The sequence below is a fragment of the Gorilla gorilla genome, chromosome 4 (assembly GCF_029281585.2).
Source record: "Gorilla gorilla gorilla isolate KB3781 chromosome 4, NHGRI_mGorGor1-v2.1_pri, whole genome shotgun sequence".
Lineage (NCBI taxonomy): Eukaryota > Metazoa > Chordata > Mammalia > Primates > Hominidae > Gorilla > Gorilla gorilla.
In genome coordinates this window covers 143,057,111-143,077,087 of record NC_073228.2, presented here as the reverse complement: position 1 = coordinate 143,077,087, position 19,977 = coordinate 143,057,111, and the positions used below count along the sequence as shown (strand labels likewise).

Here is a 19,977-nt window from a genome sequence, read left to right as displayed (position 1 = left end):
TTCAGAACTTCCTGTGTGTCAGGCACTAGGCTGGATGCTTTACTTGTATCATTATCTCATTTAATCTCTATAATAATGGTTAAGGTGAGTACTAATATCATCTCCATTTTACAGATAAGAAAGCTAGTCTCTAAGGTTGGTTAGAGTTGAGCGACTTGCTTAGCTAGTGAGAGGCAGTCAGGACTTGGCCCTGTCTGATTCCAAAGTTGTCTTAACTGCTACAGAATTCCAAATTCATGTTCTCTGATGACAATTATATTGGATTCGATTATCTAATGTTCTGAGACAGACTGCACAGCAATCTTTATTCACATGTGGTCTCCCAGAGCTCTGGCTTTTGGGAACCTTTAGTAGAGACAGTGTCAGCAGAGGGAAGGGTTCTCCCATCATTGGCTTGCTCACCGAGGACTGTGCTGGTGTGGTCAGTTACCACACTCATCATGCCCAGGATTTTCTTACAGCAGACACCATCCCTTCTGCAGCTCCCTGCTCAAGGAAACAGCATTGGCTCTTGTGTCGGGGTAGGTATAGATTGGACCAGGGATGGGGTCCACATAGGCTGCCCTACAACAGCCCTGCAGTGGCTTGGTTTATAGGACTCTTCCAGGTTGGGCAAGGGCGAGGGGGGTGCTGGTGAGGATTACAATGAACTATTCTAGTTGTATTAGGCCCTTCTTGCATTGCTATAAATAAATACCTGAGATTGGGTAACTTATAAAGAGAAGAGGTTTAATTGGCTCACGGTTCTGCAGGCTGTACAAGCATGGCACTGGCATCTACTCAGCTTCCGGGGAGGCCTCAGGCGGCTTTCACTCATGGAGGAAGGTGAGGCAGTAAGAGATATGCCACATGGCAAAAGCAGGAGCAAGGCCGGGGGAGGAGCTATACACTTAAACATCCAGATCTCATGAGAACTCACTCATTATGGTGAGGACAGCACCAAGCCAAGGGAGATCTGCCCCCATGACCCAAACACTGTCACCAGACCCCATCTCCAACATTAGGGATTACATTGCAACATGAGATTTGGGTGAGGACAAATATCCAAACTGTGTCACCAGACAACCTGGCTCGTCCCAAATTTGGAATGTAGAGTGAATTGCTCTTGGCCCATCAGACACCTGGGTGTGATGCAGATGACAAGAGTGAGAGAACAAGCGGCCCATGAGAGGGAGCGTCGTCTCCTTTACATCTGATGTCTGTCTTTACATCAACCCTTTATTATGGGTCAAAGCAAATCTGAAGTGCTCTGTATGAGAAAAGGGTGAAGAATTTGGAAGCTTGAGGGAGAATGTGACGAAGAGGGAGATGTGAACTGGCTGAATGGGTGCGGTGCAAGGGAAAGAGGAGGTAAAAAGTGATCCACGGAGGCGATATGGGGTGGGAGAGGAACTTGTGGGGCAGGGACTGTTCCTGTGGGCTTTCAAGTTGTTTGCTTGGGGGGAGTGATATTAACTTCCTCCTCCATCACCCCTATGATATCTTTGGTAAATTCTGCATTCCACACTCATACTTTTGTAGGTATTACTTCTTGGTAGGGAAACAGAGGAGGGGGAGGGGACAGCTGACATCTATGTTATACTCCATCTTCTCCTGCCTTATTTCTTTTTCTTTTCTTTCTTTTTTTTTTTTGAGACAGAGTTTCACTCTTGTTGTCCAGGCTGGAGTGCAATGGCGCAATCTTGGCTCACTGCAACCTCTGCCTCCCAGGTTCAAGTGATTCTCCTGCCTCAGCCTCCCGAGTATCTGGGATTACAGGCATGCGCCACCACATCTGGCTAATTTTGTATTTTTAGTAGAGATGGGGTTTCTCCATGTTGGTCAGGCTGGTCTCGAACTCACAACCTCAGGTGATCCACCTGCCTTGGCCTCCCAAAGTGCTGGGATTACAGGTGTAAGCCACTGCGTCTGGCCTTCCAGCTTGATTTCTTTAGGATCTCTTAGGGTTTTCAAGGCTATTCTACATGTGTAAGTTGACACATCTGATTATACATATCTAGTTGTATAATTAATACACCTGTAGCAATGTGCATATCTTTGTGTGACAGTATTCATGTAAGTGGATGCAGAATGTTTTATCTACGTGTATAAACATATCTATGTGCTGTGTGTGAGTCTGAATGTGTAAGCTGTGTTCACAAGTGTGTATGCCAGGGCTTGTGGCACACTGTATTTTCCAGAAGTGTCTGCCAGGATACAGCCCATCCCACATGTTCTCTTTACAAAAGGATATTAATACTCCTCTGAATGAGAGGTGGGTTCTCTTTCTCTCTCTTTGAATGTGGGCTGACCTTTGTGACTCACTCAACCAATAGAGTACAGCAGAAGTGATGCTATGTGACTTCTGAGGCTAGATCATAAAAATACCAGATACTTTTATGCCGTGTTCTCTTGGGATGCTCATTCTTGGAAACCAGCCACGAAGCTGTGAGGGGGCCAAGTAGCTATTTGGAGAGGCCGCTTGTCAGTGTCCTAGCTGACAGTACCAGCTGAGGTTCCAACCTGCAGCTAGCATCAGCTGCCAGCCATGAGGGTGAGCATCTTCCTGTAGTTGGGCCACCCCAGCTGACAGTGTATGGAACAGAGTCAACTCTTCCCTGTTAAGCCTTGTCCAAACTGCTAAACAAATTATTGTTGTTTTAAGCTACCAAGTTAGGGATGTTTTGTTATGCGGCAGTAGATAACTGGGACAGGGCTGTGTCTGTGTCTGCCCTGTGTATGGATTCCTGTGATTCTGTGCTTTTGTGGGTGTCTGCAGGCACTGCATTGGTGTCAGGTGTCTGTGTACATTAATAGGTGTGTGGTTGAAGGCGCTTCTGGAGACAGAGTCATGGTTCTTGGGGCTTCGCTTTGGCCTCAGTGGGAAGCTGTTTGGTGAGAACACTTTGAAATCTTGTCTGTCTTCTGGGTCCCTTCTTTTGAGTGTTTTTCCTTTGAACCAGAAAGGCTTGTTTAGCTGAGAGCAAATGCAGCTTAAATTTACTGACCTTCTTCTGGCCTAAGCCCCTTGGAGCTGCCAAAGACTTCCAAGCAGGTGGGAGGCTGCCATCCAGAACCCTCACATCCCTTTCAGAGGGGCTGGAAATGCTTTTTTTCCTCCCCCTTTTCTGCTTCTGAGGCTTTCAGAAATGAGCCAGAGACAGAGAAAAGCACAGTTACTGGAGTCCTTGAAGCTTCTTGGGGTGGAGAGATCTAGAATTCTTGAATGCCAGGAAGAAGCTGTTCAGGTGCTGCTTGGGTCCCACAGTAGAGATCATCTGGTCTCTGCCCTGCCTTGGCCACAGCAGCCCACTCCATCTGAGTGCAGCCCAGGAAGTGGAGGAATCTGGTTCGGGAGCAGTTCTCCTGATTTCCCCTGGAGTGCCCCTTAGCTTCCTGCTTCTTCCATGTTGGCCGCTTGACTTAGCTTTTCTGGGAATGCTGAGTGCTCTGGCTTCACACCCCTGCCCTAGCACTGCCTCTTAGGACCTCTCAAGCGCTGTTAGACAATAGAGCTTTTTTTTTTTTTTTTTCTGAGATGGAGTTTCACTCTTGTTGCCCAGGTTGGAGTGCAACAGTGTGATCTCGGCTTGCCGCAACCTCTGCTTCCCAGGTTCAAGTGATTCTCCTGCCTCAGCCTCCCGAGTAGCTGGGATTACAGGCATGCGCCACCATGCCCAGCTAATTTTTGTATTTTTAGTAGAGAGGGGGTTTCTCCATGTTGGTCAGGCTGGTCTCAAACTCCTGACCTCAGGTGATCTGCCTGCCTTGGCCTCCCAAAGTGCTGGGATTACAGGCGTTAGCCACCGTGCCCGGCCACAATAGAGCTTTTTGATAGAAACGTTCCATCATTTTTGTTGCCCAGTATAGTGGACTGAGCATTTGAAATGTGGCTAGTGTAAATAAAAAAACTGTATTTTAACTTTTATTTAATTTTAATTAAATCTAAACAACATGCGGCAATTGGCTACCATATTGGACAACACAGCTCTGAAGAGTTCAGTGGGAAGAGTTTTTGTTTATCTGCAAAATAAATCTGCCCCACCTACCTCACAGAGGTGTCTGGAACAAACAAGGTGATAAATGTGAAAGGGCTTTACTCACAAAAGGGATCTGAAAAGACAGCAGTGTGAACCTCTGGAGTGCAGTGGTGCAATCTTAGCTCACTGAAACCTCCACCTCCCAGGCTCAAGTGATCCTCCCACTTCAGCCTCCCGAGTAGCTGGGACCACAGGCATGTGCCACCATGCCCAGCTAATTATTTCATTTTATTTATTTTATTTTTGGTAGAGATGGGTTTTGTCATGTTGCCCAGGCTGGTCTCGAACTCCTGAGCTCAAGTGATCCACCTGCCTTGGTTCCCAAAGTGCTAGGATTATAGGCGTGAGCCACTGCACCTAGCCCGTTAATATTTCTGTTAAATGGTGCTTGCCAGGCTGTTTTGATCTGTTTACATTTCTGTGTCTCTCATTTGACCCTGAGCTCTTCGAGAGTAAGAACCAGTAGGACTGTTTCACAGTTGTACCCCCACAGCCAATGGCTGGCATGTAGCTTGGTGCTCATGTTCAAGTGAATAAAATGTCTGCAGTCCAGAAGGGACTCCTGGCAGCAGGATCTGAGTTGTGTGGTGAAAGCTGGGTGGGCAAAGAGGAAGGGGCCGAGGGGAGGAGGCAGATCAATACACTGGTGAGACAAAGTGAGGGCTCCTGCTCCCCACTCAACATTTGAGGCCCATCCAGAGAGAGCAGGGAGCCAACTCCTGAAGCCAGGAATACTTTCACACAACAGGGTGTGAGGCTTGTGGGAGATTAATTGAGAAAGGCTGATCAGAGGAGAAATGATCTACTCAACATATTCTGCTTGTTGAGGCAGGCCAAATTGATTATAAATCTCCGCCTAGCCAGGGCTCTGGGGGTAGGTGCTGTGGTTTCCTTTGATTTGATTGATGGTGGCCGGGTTGAAGGTGATTCCTCAGTCTCTCTACCCTTCCAAGCCTTCCTTTGCTCTTCTGGGGAGTGGAAGAGGGATTCTAGAAACTCTCCAACAGAACTGCAAGAGAGAGGTGGTTTTTAGCCTGTTGTTTACTTATTTAAAAGGATTTTTTTTTTTTTTGAGATAGAGTCTTGCTCTGTCGCCCAGGTTGGAGTGTAGTGGCGTGATCTTGGCTCACTACAACATCCACCTCCCAGGTTCAAGCAATTCTCCCTGCCTCAGGCTCCTGAGTAGCTGTGATCACAGGCGCCCACCACCATGGTTTGCTAATTTTTGTATTTTTTAGTAGAGACGGGGTTTTGCCATGTTGACCAGGCTGGTCTTGAACTCCTGACCTCAGGTGATCCGCCTGCCTCAGCGTCCCAAAGTGCTGAGATTACAGGCGTGAGCCACTGCGCCCAGCCTAAAAGGAAATTTTAAACTTACTTTTGCTCAATTCCAAGACTTATATAAGGAAACAAAGAGAGGAGACTACCAAAATTCCAGCACTCACTGTGATCACTGGACTTGCACCCAAACTTCTCACCGTTACAGTGGGCCTCCTTGCTTAAGGCCGTGTAAGTAGAGGCTGTCTGCTTAAGTTCAACCCTGCACACTGGCTTCAGCAACTCAAGAGGCTTGATTTCAGAGCAAGTTCAGAGCAAGTTCCTCTGAGAAGGTAGTTCTGTCAGGGTATGCCTTTGTCTGTTGTGACTACTATAACAAACACCTTAGGCTGGGTAATTTACAAACAGAAATTTACTGCTCACTGTTCTACAGACCAGAAAATCCAAGATCAAGGTGCCAACAGATTTAGGGGCTGGTGAGTGCTTGCTCTCTATTTCAAAGATGGTGCCTTGCTGCCTTGCTTCACATGGTGGAAGGGGAGATCACTGTGTCCTTCCACGGCAGAAGGGGCAAGGCAGCTCCCTTCAACCTGACCATTTTTATTTTATTTTATTTTGTTGAGATGGAGTCTTGCTCTGTCGCCAGGCTGGAGTGCAGTGGTGCGATATTGGCTCACTGCAACCTCCACCTCCCAGGTTCAAGTGATTGTCCTGCCTCAGCCTCCCGAGTAGCTGGGACTACAGGTGCACACCACCACACCCAGCTAATTTTTGTATTTTTAGTAGAGACGGGGTTTCACCATGTTGGCTAGGATGGTCTCAATCTCTTGACCTTGTGATCTGCCTGCCTCGGCCTACCAAAGTGCTGGGATTACAGGCGGAAGCCACCATGCCTGGCCCAACCTGCCCACCTTTTAATACTATCACATTGGATATGAGGTTTCAATGTATGAATTTAGGGGAGACACCAACATTCAGACCATGGCAGGGCTTTTCAAGGTTTGGAGACCAGGCCTGGGGTGGCAGTGGGAGACAGACTATCCCTTTCCTACCACATACCTGAGCTGGTTAGATCTGTCCCAAGGAGAAAGGCCCCGCTTTGAGCGCTGGCAGCTGTGTTCAGCTGGACTCTTCTCTTGGCCCAAGCATTCATTTATTCATGCTATTATAAGATTTGAGCTTATTCTATTTTTAAGGCTCTTACTCTTGTAGCACTTTATTAACATCTTTTTTATAACTCGTGCCAGTCTTATTATAATTTATATGTTCATTCTGTGATTTATCACTCATGAAATATTTGTTGAATATTTATTATCTGTACTTATGGTACCAGGCAGTGACATAAGCTAGAATTATTCTTAGGCCCAGTTCTTCTCACTGGTCTCCTGGGTGTTCCAGGGGAAAAGTGAGCTGTTCTCTTTCCAAATCAGGCCCTAGGTGTTTTATCTAGACCTTTCTCATAAACTGGCACTATTCACTGAACTACTGCCCAGGGGCTTGTTCTCCCTTCCCATACTAGTAACCAAGGTTTGCTCAGTGGCTATGAAGTCAGTTTCCCATCTGCTTGAAGTAAACATAATCAAGAAGGTAAATTGTCTGCTAGAAGCTCATAGAGTACATGGAAAAGGGAAGGGAAGTCCAGAAATAGGTTGTTTGCTATTGGGAAATACTTGCCATTTGGGGAGGTAACTGTCTGGATTACTGTTTTCTCCACTCATGAATGACCAGGAATCACTGTGTGGGGGCTCTGAGGGCAGGAGGGGGCAGCCATTTTTATTCATCAGGTTAAGCATGTCTAGGCAAGGGGAAGGTCTAAAAGTGGAATAGTGGAAAGAGAACAGGACATTGGAGACACTTAAATCTAGCTTTAACTCCCAGTTCTACCACTTCCTGACTGTATGACTTTGTATAACTCCTTTAGCCTCTTTGAGCGTCAGCTTCTCCATTTATAAAAAGGGGATGACCATTCTGCTCAGAGGACGTTATACGTAAATAAAATATGTATGCAGCACCTGGTACAGAAAGCATGATATTCACTGGTACAGCAGAATTACAACTGCGTTGACACCAGCCTGGGCAACATAGCGAGACCCTGTCTGTAAAAAAAAAAAAAAAAAATTAGCCTGGCAATGGTGGCACGCGCCTGTGGTCCCAGCTACTGGATGGAGGCTGAGGGGGAGGATCCCTTGAGCCTGGGAGGTCAAGGCTGTGATAAGCCAAGATCGTGCCACTGCACTCCAGCCTGGGGGACACAGATTCTGTCTTAAAAAAAAAATCAGAATCGCAAGTGACCTTTATGTTATTTGATTAGATTTTGAGACAGAGTTTCACTCTGTCACCCAGGCTGGAGTGTAGTGGCACGATTTTAACTCACTGCAACCTCTGCCTGGTGGGTTCAAGCGATTCTCCTGCCTCAGCCTCCCAAGTAGCTGGGATTACAGGCGTTCGCCACCACGCCTGGCTAATTTTTGTATATTTAGTAGAGACGGGGGTTTCACCATGTTGGCCAGGCTGGTCTTGAACTCCTGGCCTCAAGTGATCTGCCTGCCTGGGCCTCCCAAAGTGCTGGGATTACAGGTGTGAGCCACCGCGCCCGGCCACCTGATGCTATTTTTAAAATAACTGGTCCTTGTAAAAAATCTACACAAGTATATAAAGTGAGTGGCTTAAAGGTGTCCTATTTTGCGTGAATTTGCGAGAAATTTTATTGCTGGAGACTCTCGGCTTCTGTCCCAAACTGAGTCACAAGAACTTGATTTATTTTTACTCCGCACCCTCTGATTGCTTTCTGAGGGTCCTTCCGCTAGAAAGAAATTACACTGTTGGAAAATCAGACAGGAAACTTCGCAGTTCCAGCCTGGAAGCAGAAGCAGGCGTGACGGTATCTCCTCAGCCCTCCTTCCCCCCCAAGCGGATGGGCACGGGGGCAGCTCGTGCAAGAGTCTGCAGAGGGCGGGGCTAGGGGCGGGGCTCCCACCTCGGTGCGGGGCCGGGGGCGCCGCGCGCCGGTCTGGCGGCCCGCGATTGGGCGAGGCCGCGAGCGGCGTAACAGCTGCCAGCTCACGGGCTCAGACGGTCGCCGCCGCGTTTGCGCAGGGGGAGCTGGTCGCCGCCGCGGCCGCCTGGAATTGTGGGAGTTGTGTTTGCCACTCGGCTGCCGGAGGCCGAAGGTAGGGGCGGTGAGGGCCGCCCGGCCCTGGAGCTGGGCGGGGGGCTCAGGGCGCTTCCTGGGCCTCCTCCTGCCGGCGGCCTCGGCGCCTTCCCAGCAGTGTTCTGGGGACCCACACATCCTCACTAGTGTCTCCAAAGCGGGACGTCCAAGTGGGCCCGGGGCTCCCTGCCGAAGGCCCACCTTTCTTATCTTTCCCACTCAGAATGTCTCCATTCACCTCTTTATTGGCAGGAGATGAGGCCGTGGAAATTTGAGATTGGCTTTGGCTCCGCACCTGTTTTTAGTGCCCTTGCCTGTTTCATTCTCCCAGCCTAAGTTTCCGTATCTGTCTGAAGAAGGGGTGGTTTGGTGTTGATCTCCGAGACCCGTGTGTCTCTTCCCATGTGGAATTATTGTCACTCTCTTATTGCTTGTTTTTCTTTGTCCTGGAAAATTTGCCTTTAGAGGTTACAGACTGGTTAGTGTTATCTCTCAGATCGTCTAGGGGCTTTGTGCGTAAGCCTTGGGCTCCATTCCCTGGGATTTCCGATAAGATGGTGCGTGGGCAGCTGTACCCCAGGGGGTTCTCATTCAGGTGGTCCCGGAATCCTGGCTTTGAAAATCCCTGCTTCAGAAGTCAGGAGAGAATGACTTGACATATGAGCCCCTGGAATGGGGCTCTGAGTGGGAAAAGCCAGGAATCAGGAAATGCTAACACGTGTGAGGCTGGGGCTTTCTTTGCACCGGAGGAATTAGAATGCTATTTGATGTCTTTTAAAAATATTTGACTACCTATATATGTAAGATCAGTTTTCTAATATTCTTAAATGCCTGGCTTCGATTAAAGTTCAGTTGGCTTTCCCACCTCAATAAACCTAAATAAAAACATGATCTGAGAGATGGGGCGGGGGTTAAGTTAACCCAAACTAAGTAGACAGGAGGAGAATGAAACTTACAAATTTGCTAAGAGAAGAAAGTGATGTGTTTATAAACAGTTTTTTTTTTTTGTTTTTTTGTTTTTTTTTTTTTTGAGGCGGAGTTTCGCTCTTGTTTCTCAGGCTGGAGTGCAGTGGTGCCATCTCGACTCACAGCAACCTCCGCCTCCCAGGTTCAAGCGATTCTCCTGTTTCACCTTCCCCATTAGCTGGGATTACAGGCATGCGCCATCGTGCCCGGCTAATTTTCTATTTTTAATAGAGACAGGGTTTCTCCATGTTGATCAGGCTGGTCTCGAACTCCTGACCTCAGGTGATCTGTCTACCTCGGCCTCCCAAAGTGCTGGGATTACAGGCATGAGCCACCTCGCCTGGCATATAAACAGGTTTTTTTTGACATTGTGAAAGATATTTTGTTGTGTGTGTGTGTCTTTTCTGCTCTCACCCCAGCCAAGTTTTTTTCTTTTCTGATAAAAGTATAGCCAGATTTGGGGATTGGGTAGGATTTTGATGGGAGCCAGAGTGTAAAGATATTGGGATTGATATTTGTATAACATGGGTCAGAACTTGGTCTGTGGTTTTGAGAACATGGCTCTTGGGTTTTTAAGATGGTGTTACCACACCACATTTATTTCCCCTTTCTTTCATTTGTTTAGTGAATTTAATCTGCTCATGAATACATGTGCTGTTTTAATGAAATTGGCAATAGAAGAGACGTTCTGCTCCCATTTTACAGGTGATGGAAATGTTAGTAGGGATGCGGCAGTCCAGGAATGAAAAGTTGCCTAGTACTTTGATTCCCACTTACTTCCCCTTCCCTGCTGTTTTCTGAAGGCCAGCTATTCTCTACTGAGGCCAACTGTGAGCCCTGGTGTGTTTCATTGGCAGGAGAAGAGGCTAATTAAGTGAAACTGAAAGGTAACAAAATGGATTTTAAAATAACTGACATGTGGGAACTTGATCCACCAATGAATGTTCTCCTTTAGAGTGATGTGTGCAGGTGTAGGTGGTGGGAGTTGAGGATGGCCGTGCCTAAGTGATTTGGCTGTTATCCAAGGCAGTTTTGAAAATCCACCTCTGGAATTGTTTTCAGAGACCTTTTTGAACCATGTGAGAGATCAGTTTCTTTAATATATTAAACCATACTGTATTATTATTATTATTATTTTTGAGATGGGGTCTCACACTGTGGTTCAGGCCGGAGTGCAGTGGCATAATCATAGCTCCCTGCAACCTTGAACTCCTGGGCTTAAGTAATACTCTCACTAAAGCCTCCTGAGTAGTTGGGACTACAGGGGCGCACCACCAGGGCCAGCTAATTTTGTAATTTTAATTTTTGTAGAGACAGGGTCTCGCTGTGTTGCCCAGGCTGTTTTTGAATTCCTGGCCTCAAGTGATTCTTCTGTCTTGGCCTCCTAAAATGTTGAGATTACAGGCGTGAGCCACTGCAGACAGCCTATATATATTTAACCCCGAATGGCATGGGTAAGCAACCTTGTCACCTGCCTTGTCTTCAGATGAGTTAACAGTTCTTTTGAAGTGGAAATAACAGATTTTTGGAGGGTGGTGAACATGAGTTTTAATTCTGAGTCTACCACTTATTAGCCACATAACCTTGGATAAGTTACTTCACCTCTGGGGCTCAATGTACCACTACATAACAGTGGGAATAGGGCCGGGCATGGTGGCTCACGCTTGTAATCCCAGCACTTTGGGAGGCCAAGGTGGGCGGATCACGAGGTCAGGAGATCGAGACCATCCTGGCTAACACGGTGAAACCCCGTCTCTACTAAAAATACAAAAAATTAGCTGGGCGAGGTGGTGGGCGCCTGTAGTCCCAGCTACTCAGGAGGCTGAGGCAGGAGAATGGCGTGAACCTGGGAAGCGGAGCTTGCAGTGAGCCGAGATCACGCCATTCACTCCAGCCTGGGCGACAGAGTGAGACTTCGTCTCAAAACAAAACAAAAAAAACTGGGAATAATATTTACTTTGAAGGGTGGTTAAATGACGTATTACACATGAAAGCTCTTGGGACATAGGAATGCAATAAATGTTTTCACTCTCAAAGAATGAAGATTTGCCGTTAATGAGAATATTCAAAAGAACATGAGAGTCTCTGGCCGGGTGCAGTGGTTCACACCTGTAATCCCAGCACTTTGGGAGGCTGAGGTGGGTGGGTCACCTGAGGTCGGGAGTTCAAGACCAGCCTGACCAACATGGAGAAACCCCGTCTCTACTAAAAATGCAAAATTAGCTGGGCGTGGTGGCACATGCCTGTAATCCCAGCTACTCAGGAGGCTGAGGCAGGAGAATCACTTGAACTCGGGAGGCGGAGGTTGCAGTGAGCCAAGATCATTGTGCCATTGCACTCCAGCCTGGGTGACAGAGCGAGAGACTCTGTCTCAAAAAAAAAAAAAAAAAAGGCTCTTAAAGGAAGTTGTACTTTTTTCGAAATAGGTGGATTCTCTTTTTCACATACTTGTGGATTCATACTCTGACCTGCTCAGCCTCCCCCTGTCTTTCTTCATTCATTTTCTGTCCTTTCCTAAGTGAAGTTTTGCTGCAGAGGCTGTCTGCCAGTCTCTTGTAGTAAGCCTCTTTTCAGGAGAGCTAATCTGAACTCTTACAATGCTAGTCCCTTAGTCGCTATTCCTAGGGATTTTTTTCTGGGGGCTGCAGATGGTGCTTGGATCACGCTCTGTAGCACAGCCATCTCTAACTCCTGGATTTGGTGTCAATTTGGAGACCCATCCTGTGGAGCTAATCTTCTCTCTTTCTGAGCAAGGATGAATACTTTATCCTTTTCTGAGTCGGCCTTAAACTGCAAACCTTAGTCTTCTACGGCAGAGAGCCTTGTATTTTAATTATACATAGACTAAAGACGGAATAGCATGCCCTTTTCTTTTCTTCCTTTACTTTCACCAAGGATTTCACTGCTGAGTAGGGGAGTAGGAGAATAGCCTGTTGCCATTCAGAGTGAGGCCTTGGGTAACCCCTGATTCCTAGCATAAGCAATAACTGAGTTCATCTTTGGGACAAAAACCTTGTAAAAGATTCGGGCTGCTCAGACACATGTGGAGAACCTCATGGAATTTTCCTAGCTTGTGAGGAGTTTACACCTGGCATTCTTACTTTTGCAAATTTCTACCCAGAATCCAGTAGCAACAAAACTATATTCAGCCCAGACTTGTAGTTCCTTCAGGTTCCACTAGGCAGCTGTAAGACATGGCTGTGATTGTGCTGGCTGGCCATGTTTGCCTTCATCCTCCTAATACTGCCCTTGGCTTTGGTATTGAGAAGGAAGTGGCATAATCAATTCATGAGTAACATTCTCTGCCAAAGTGGAAATCGGGGCAGAGAGTTGTGAGCATAGGACTAGACAAATGGAAAGAGCCAGCCTTGCCTCAGGAATGCTGCTAAAGTGCTGTGAATCCGTGACAACCACTGTGTTTCTTGGTGTCACCTCATTTGTGAAATGGGAATGCCTTCATTGATCTCTCTCTTGAGAAGAGTGGACCACCATGCCAGTTTGCCCAGGACAGAGGGATATCCATATGTGGGACTTTTAGTGCCAAAAACAGGAAAGTCCGGGGCAAACCAGGACAAGTTAGTTACCCTACCCATGACCATTATACAAGTTAATGAACACTATGCCCTTAGGGTTCATCTAAGACTCAACCCTTTGGGTTCATCTAATTATTTTCAACCTTTTGTCCATTATCATATTTTGAGACTTTTTCCCCCTTAATTGTCTACTTCTCAATGGAATTTTTTTTTGAGAGGGAGTCTCACTCTGTCGCCCAGGCTGGAGTGCAGTGGTGTGATCTCTGCTCACTGTGGCCTCTGCCTCCTGGGTTCAAGTGATTCTTGTGCTTCAGCCTCCTGAGTAACTGGGATTATAGGCGCCCACCACCATGCGCAACTAATTTTTGTGTTTTTGGTAGTAGTTTTTGTGTTTTGCCATGTTGGCCAGGCTGGTCTTGAACTCCTGGCCTTAAGTGATCTGCCCACCTCAGTCTCCCAAAGTGCTGGGATTACAGGCATGAGCCATCGTGCCCAGCTACCCCCAATGGAATTTTAATACCACAGATGTACTGTGTATCTGTTTTTGTATTGTGGCCCTTTGGATGGCCACAAACCATTGTAATATCTAACTTTTTTTTCCCCAAGAATCAATTTTCACCCCTTCTGGGCTGTTACTGCACTCACTGAGAATGCATGGTCTTATCTGATATTCTTTCTTTAATGTAGTCATCAAGGCCAGTTTTTTATCCAGAAGAAACAGCTAGTACCACAAGCTTTCTCGTTTCCTTTCCTGTTTTTTTTTTTTTTTTTTTTTTTTTTTGAGACTGAGTTTCGCTCTTGTTGCCCAGGCTGGAGTGCAATGGCGTGATCTTGGCTCACTGCAACCTCTGCCTCCTGGGTTCAAGTGATTCTCCTGCCTCAGCCTCCTGAGTAGCTGGTACTACAGGCATGTGCCACCACATCTGGCTAATTTTTTTTTTTGGTAGAGACAGTCTCACTGTGTTGCTCAGGCTGGTCTTGAACTTCTGGGCTCAAGCATTTCTCCTGCCTCGGTCTCCCAAAGTACTGGGATTATTAAGTGTGAACCACCACACCCAGCCAAGTTTATTCTTTATTGTTTTAATTTTCTTCCAGTCTTTGGATTTTGAGGTGGTCCATTTATCATCTGCTTCTCTGGTGCCTCTTGGACCTTCCATCTTCACAGCTGGGGCTGCTGTGTTGGCCCAGGTGTCCCCAGACTGGACATTGGAACCTTTGGGAAGAGTCTGATGTTTGGCCCTTGTCACATTTCACATTTCATGTCTACAGAGAAATGGGGAAGGGTATGTTTCTGAGGTCTGCTCACAGGCTATGTTGTGACTGAGGAAGTTCTTGATCATCCCTTTTGGTTACCACTTATCATCACTGGCAGAAAAACATCAAAGTGGTTAGTGAACTGATCTCCACATCTGGCTACTTCCATCTCTGCAAGTAGTTTGCTCCTTCAGTCTTGTGATGGGAAAGAGATCTAGAAACTGGAAGAATAATCTGAGATACATCCTAAAGTTCTGGTGAGGAAAGCTAATGCCAATGGACTTTTTTTTTTTTTGAGATGGGGTCTTGCTATGTTGCCTAGGCTAGTCTTGAATTCCTGGGCTCAAGCAATCCTTCCACCTCAACCTCCTGAGTAGCTGGGATTACATGCATGTACCACCATGCCTCACTCGCCAGTGGATTTTTTTTTTTTTTTTTTTTTTTGAGACAGCATCTTGCTCTGTTGCCCAGGCTGGAGTGCAGTGGCGCAATCTTGGTTCACTGCAACCTCTGCCTCCCAGGTTCAAGTGATTCTCCTGCCTCAGCCTTCCGAGTAGCTGGGACTACAGGCGCCTGCCACCACGCCTGGCTAATTTTTGCATTTTTAGTAGAGATGGGATTTCACCGTATTGGCCAGGCTGGTCTCAAACTCCTGACCTCGAGATCTGCCAACCTCGGCCTTCCAAAGTGCTGGGATTACAGGTGTGAGCCACTGTGCCTGGCCCTTTTTAAGAGAGTCTCACTCTGTTGCCCATGCTGGAGTATAGTGGTGTGATCATAGCTCATTGCAACCTCCAACTCCTGGGCTCAAGTGATCCTCCCACCTCAGCCTCCCAAGTAGCTAGGACCATGGGTGTGCACCACCATGCCTGGCTAATTTAATTTTTTTTTTTTTTTTTTTTTTTTTTTTTAAAGAGACAGGGTCTTGCTTGCAACATTGCCCAGGCTGATCTTAAATTCCTGGCCTCAAGTGATGCCCTACCTTGGCCTTCTAGAGCACTGGGATTACAAGTGTGAGCCACCATGCCCAGCTATACCAGTGGGCTTTTAAATGGACGTTTCTTTACCTCTGGGGATAGTCTCATTTTTGTGAGGCTCCCAAGGGGACAGCAGCCATCTGACCAAACTAGAAAACTAGCAGGCTTCAGCCCAGTGGAATAACATAAAGTAGGACAATCGATACAGACAACACTGATTGGCCATGCTTTGAGTGCTGTGGATAGTGTGTATTGGAAGCTTAAGGGGCCAGCTCATAAGTAAGTTGTAAGTAAGTATTTAAGGTTGCTTTTTTTTTTTTTTTTTTGAGACGGAGTCTCACTGTCACCCAGGTGTGAGTGTGATCTCGGCTCACTGCAACCTCTGCCTTCCAGGTTCAAGTGATTCTTGTGCCTCAGCCTCCTGAGCAGCTGGGATTACAGGTGCTTGCCACCATGGCCGGCTAATTTTTGTATTTGCAGTAGAGATGGGGTTTTACCATGTTGGCCAGGCTGGTCTTGAACTCCTGACATCAGGTAATCTGCTCACCCTGGCCTCCCAAAGTGCTGGGATTACAGGCATGAGCCACTGTCTCTGGCCTAAGGTTGCTTCTTGTTTTTCCCCACACCCCATCTCATACTCATGGGGAGTTGGGTTTGACTGTATTCTTGAAGTTAAGTCTCCATCCTTGGACCCAGCTGCTAAAGTCTAAAATGATTGTGTTTTGGGCTGGAAGATATTATAGAGATCTTTATTTCCTTGCAAACATCAGGGCTGGCTGTTTGTGGTACTGTGGATGAGTGAAGAGTCAGGAGATACACTTCTAGTTCTGTTACTGCCCAATGCCTCCATTTTGCATTTGATAGGTTTTTATTTTTCTGACGACAAAAACTGAGCCCCAGAGAAGTGAAGTGGGCCACCTAATGGTAGGATCTTTTTTAGGCCACCCACATAATAGTGGGACTCTAGTGTTAGAGCTGGGACACAAGCTAGGGGTCTTACAAAGGGTGGCCATAGAAGTTGTTAGAATTGTTTAAAGCATTGTAAAGATGCAGGATGCTTTTGCAGTTAAAAGTCTCCTGGGAAGGAGGAGGCCCTGTCTCCACTTACTGCCTTGTACATGATCTTATACCCTCATGGTTGAAGATTTTTGCTGTCGTGCTGTTTTTCCTCCTACTCATGTCGAAATGTGTTTCTCTTGCTCTTACCTCAGAGGAAATGAATTTGAAGCCTTCCTCCGTGTTAGAAACAAATAGTGCTCAGGCCAGACTTGTGTGTTTCTGTAAAGAATGAGGCCAGATGTAACAGTGGACCTTATCTGGTGATCCAAGCAAACCTTCAATACGTCTCTAAGAGAAAGAGAGAAGGAATGAGTGTATTTCAGAGTGGTTTAAACACACTTTGGAGTCAGACTCACTTGTATTTACGTTCTGATATCTACTTACTAGTTGTCAGATTGTAAGTTACTTATTTTCTCTAAGCCTTAGTTTTATGATCTGTTGAATGGGAATAGTAATATGTATTTTTATAGCTATCTTAAGAATTCAGAGAATAGATATGGTGCTTCCTCTGGCACAATGTAAAACAGCAGTCCCCAACCTTTTTGGCACTAGGGACTAGTTTTGTGGAAGACTATTTTTCCATGGACTGGGGGATGTGGGGGATGGTTTGGGGATGATTCAAGCACATTATATTTATTGTGTACTTTATTTCTGTTATTATTTTTGAGATAGAGTCTCACTCCATCACCCAGGCTGGAGTTCAGTGGCACAGTCTTGGCTCACTGCAACCTCTGCCTCCCAGGTTCAAGCAATTCTCCTGCCTCAGCTTCCTGAGTAGCTGAGATTACAGATGTGTACCACCACACCCGCTAATTTTTGTATTTTTAGTAGAGATGAGGTTTCACCATGTTGACCAGGCTGGTCTTGAACTCCTGACCTCAGGTGATCCACCCGCCTCGACCTCCCAAAATGCTGGGATTACAGGCATCATGCCCAACCTATTTCTATTATTATTACATTATAGTATGTAATGATATATACAACTCACCATAATGTGGACTTAGTGGGAGCCCTGAGCTTGTTTTCCTGCAACTAGACGGTCCCATCTGGGGGTGATGGGAGACAGTGACAGATCATCAGGCATTAGATTTTCATAAGGAGTGTTCAACTAGATCCCTTGCATGCACAGTTCACAATAGAGTTTGTGCTCCTATGAGAATCTAATGCTGCCACTGATCTGACAGGAGGCGGTGCTCAGGCGTTAATGCAAGCGTTGGGTAGCAGCTGTAAATACAGATGAAGCTTTGCTCACTCACTCGCTGCTTCCCTCCTTGGATGGGTTTCTGATAGGCTACAGACCAGTATCTGGGGTTTGGGACCCCTGATGTAAATGCTCTGTGTTGTCATTATTATTGACAACAATAGTTTCCAGTTTCTGAGCCACGTCGTAGTTTCAGGATAGGTTGTGCTGACCAAGCAAGTTTTATCTTAACCATCACCTCATTGTTGTCTTAGTTGGTTTGTATTATATATTATTTATACCAATAGTTATAGGTAGTTCATGCTGAATAACTAAAAGTTGTGAGTAGCAAGGAACTTTGCTGCTTCTCTGCCATCTCCTTCCTTACTCAGCTTAGTGCTTATCGTTCTCAGGTTCTCTCTCGTCAGGTGCTCAAGCCAGCAGGCCTTGTTTCGGGGGTAGTGTCTGACGTGGGGATTTTATTGGGGGTAGGGCTGGCTAGTCCAGAGCCTGTCTGGTCCCTCAGATAGTATGTTCTCCTTATCTCTTGCTTTCTGCTCTTCAGCCAGACATGAAGCAATTAGCTCATCAAGGGAATGTTGACTTGTCACTGCTTTCCTCTGATTTGTATGCTCATTTCTGGTCCTTGTGCAAAGTCACGGAGGCACAGTCACATACACTGACCCAGATTTTGTGCTCAAGTTGACTGTCTCTCTCTTAGAGATGTACAACTGGTTCCATGTAGCAAGGGAGTGAGGAAAAAGCCCCTGGAGCCAATCTTATTATTTTGATCTCAAGCTGAGTTTTTAAAAAAATCCAAGCACTATGACTATAGACCATGCCTCACTTCTCTGTATGAAACAAATAAGGTAAAAAAACTCACTATTTGGAGGGAAGGCCAATCTGAATTGGTAAACAATAGGAATTAGTACATTCAAGAAAATGCCATTGTCTTTTTCTTTTTAGCGAGCCTCTGCAGTATCTTTTTTACCTAGTTTTGTTGCTTCCCCTGTTTCCTGTGACTGTGCTCCAGAATTATTACAGAAGCGCCCTCTTATTTCTTGCTTTTGCTTTCTCCAGGACACTATATACCACTGCCACTTTGGGTCTTCCTATATATTGTGCTTATCAGAGAATACTTATGCTTGGAAGCTGTATTAGTCTGTTCTCATACAGTTATAAACAAATACCTGAGAATGGGTAATTTATGAAGAAAAGAGGTTTAATTAGCTCATGGTTCTGCAGGCTGTATAGGCTTCTGCTTCTGGGAAGGCCTCAGGAAACTTACCATCATGGCGGAAGGCGAAGGGGAAGCTGGCACGTCTTACGTGTTTGGAGCAGGAGAAAGAGAGCAAGGGGGACATGCTGCACATTTTTAAACGGCCAGATCCTGTGAGAACTCACTTTTGTGAAAACAGCAAGGGGGAAATCCACCCCTATGACTTAGTCACCTCCCACTAGGCCCCTCCTCCAATATTGGGGATTACAATTTGATATGAGATTTGGGTGGGGACACAAATTCAAACCATATCAGAAGCCTTCAATGGCACCCACTAGCTCCTGAGTAAATTCCAAATGTATCAGATTGTCTTGGTGTTCCAAGCCTATTGCAGTGTATACCCATCCTACCATTTTAATTAATATGTCCTGTACCATCACCCACGTGTACCCCTTGCTCCTGATGTACTGATTCATGTGGTCCTCTGAGTATGCTTCATGTTCGTGTCTCTGCCAGTTCTTTTGCCCAGAGTACTCTCTCTTTAGTTTCCTACTTTTTTTTTTTTTTTTTGAGATGGAGTCTTGCTCTGTTGCCCCAGGCTGGAGTGGAGTGGCACAATCTCGGCTCATTGCAACCTCTGCCTCCCGGGTTCCAGTGATACTCCTGCCTCAGCCTCCCAAGTAGCTGGGACTACAGGCATGTGCCACCACACCCGGCTAATTTTTGTAATTTTAGTAGAGACGGGGTTTCACCGTGTTGGCCAGGCTGGCCTCGAGCTCCTGACCTTGTGATCCACCCGCCTCGGCATCCCAAAGTGCTGGGATTACAGGCGTGAGCCACTGCACCCAGCCGGTTCCCTACTTTATGCTGCAGAGCTGCCGCCTTCAGTGAGCCTTACCTGATGTGTCCTCATCTGTATCCCCATTGCAACACCTTTATTATAGAATTCAGCACACTTTTATTATGGTATGATGTTTGTCTCTTTTTATATGAGCTTCTCAAGGATATGGGTTGTGATTTAATGTGTCTCTTAGCATAATGCTGAGTGTAATATGGATACCATAAATGGTTGTTGAATGGATGTTTACATGAAAACTTAAGAAATGATAACAATCCTTTTGAAATCCTACTTCCCTGAAGCATTTCTTGATTCCCAGCCACAGTGAGTTCACATGTTCCATTCCCAGAGCTCTTTGTTTTTGAAGCATTGGATTCCTTAGAGTAAGCCTTATACACTCAATTGGATTAGAACTTCCTAGAGGGCAGACACTGCATCTGTCATTCCTCTTCATGCATCCAATCCCCAGCACAGTCCTGGCACATAGAGAGTGTTCAATGAAT

General features: G+C 46.3%; 1 protein-coding gene across 3 annotated transcripts in view; it reads left to right on the top strand.

Annotated features, from left to right (window-relative positions):
* The window catches only part of SIL1 (SIL1 nucleotide exchange factor), a 316,769-nt gene that overhangs the window by 72,532 nt on the left and 224,260 nt on the right, over positions 1–19,977 (top strand). Inside the window, exons 1-2 of one of the 3 annotated variants that reach the window (XM_055389146.2) lie at positions 8,391–8,467; positions 10,218–10,301. The exons of 1 other annotated variant lie outside the window; for it this stretch is intronic. The gene's annotated coding sequence lies outside the window, so the exon portion shown is untranslated. Of the gene's footprint in view, positions 1–8,178; positions 8,468–10,217; positions 10,302–19,977 lie in introns of those variants that run through there. One more of the 3 variants, XM_019026854.4, reaches the window with a different exon arrangement.